The sequence below is a fragment of the Pteropus vampyrus genome, unplaced genomic scaffold (assembly GCF_000151845.1).
Source record: "Pteropus vampyrus isolate Shadow unplaced genomic scaffold, Pvam_2.0 Scaffold22, whole genome shotgun sequence".
Lineage (NCBI taxonomy): Eukaryota > Metazoa > Chordata > Mammalia > Chiroptera > Pteropodidae > Pteropus > Pteropus vampyrus.
The window spans coordinates 6,939,821-6,941,449 of NW_011888803.1; the positions used below are offsets into that span (position 1 = coordinate 6,939,821).

Below are 1,629 nucleotides of genomic sequence, written 5' to 3' on the forward strand. Positions count from 1 at the left end.
AAACCAAAGATAAGCATAAAGACTAAAGCGACCAATCTCACATTTTCCCAAGATTTTGAATTTTGAGAACCTAAGACAGTTAAAATTCATTCCTTCCAGTAAAGGTACCCTAACAAAATCATCAAGTAGTCCTTATTGCCTGGATCCTTAGAATAGTCCCAGTTCTTGTCTAATTTCAGCTTGGTTCATTACTTTATCTGTGGATTTTGTTAATTCCTCAGTATCAATATAAGGTGATTTTCTGCTTAAATTAACCAGAACTAATTTCTACTCCTTAAAATGGAAGAATACAATACTTCAGCTTCCACTTAGGATGTACAAAGTTGTAAAGATTATCACACTAAACCTAAAAATGAGGGGGGAAAAAAGGAAGTAATCTACAAAATCATAACTTTCCTGGAGCATTTCAGGGAGCTGAGATCACAAGGCAACTGAATAATCTGAATTCCATGAGTTACGCTTCTTCAAAGACAAATGGAACAAATGAATCTTTTGAACTGTGGCAGAGTAGGAGAAAAACTAGTGGCCACCATACAAATGGTAAGAAAAAAATACCTAAAATTTAAAAGAATTTTAAAGACACATGTGGGCTGATACATCAGTTTAGGATAGTTGAACATCCCCCAAACGAGGGAAGATTGTACTCAACCTCAAGCTTTTTCTCACAGGCCTCCACAGGGTACTCACAGAAAGACTGGTGACAGGCAAAATCTTCCCAATTCTAATTTTTCTTAATGTCTGGCTGGCCTCCTATTTGGGGGAACAAATGATACATTGTCATCTCTGGTTTGCTGCGGTGATTATTATCTAGGAGAATAAAGCTTTCCATCCTCAACATGTAGTGTAACTGATGACCTGAAGATACAAGGTTTTTAGTAGGTAGAAGCTCTTATCATTTTTTGTTTTTTCTTTGAGTAGTCTTTAAATTCATCTTTGAAGTAATTCAGATCTTGCTCCAGTTGTACTGTATTTTTCAGTTTTCTTTTCTAATTCTGAGCAGCCACTTTATCTAACTCTCTTATGTATATCTCATATTTATCTCATATTAATGCAAGCTGTTTTATTAAATTGCTCCTTTGACATCCTTTTATTGAGTAATTAATGGGGACATTAATTATTTATTCTACAGGGAAAGGAACATGGAGAGCTTTTGCCCTTTGTTAATCTCTTGTGAGATGAGATTATAGGAAGTTCAAATGTTTATATTTTGTGAGTGAGTTCATTATGACAGGACTTATAGGCAGTTCTTTTTCATTTGTTTGTTTATATTTTGGCATCACTACTGGAGTGTTTTGCCCCAAGATCATGAAAGTCCCCAGAAGATTTGACTGCTGTGTCTGAGGACCACTCAGTGATCCTTCCAGGGCATCTGTCTGTCTCTTCCATTTCAGATTTGCTGAAGCCATGTGCTGCATCTCCACAGATAGAGGAGTCCCCCGAAAGTTCTTGCCGTGCCATGCCCTGCTCTGAATTATGTTCAATGAAATGCCAAGTTTCAGTCATCAAATTACTCTGTTTTGAGGGAGCAGTTTTCATTGCAAACTTATATAAAGTGATAGATCAGTAATAGCAATATTCGTGATGATATCAATGTCAATATCATTTAGCAGTTTAGAAAGAGATTAGCTG

The 1,629-nt window shown here is 36.2% G+C and overlaps 1 pseudogene; it reads right to left on the minus strand.

Moving 5' to 3' along the window:
* Positions 1–721: 721 nt before the first annotated feature.
* On the minus strand, positions 722–1,415 carry LOC105289144 (annotated as a pseudogene).
* Between the last annotated feature and the right edge of the window lie 214 nt (positions 1,416–1,629).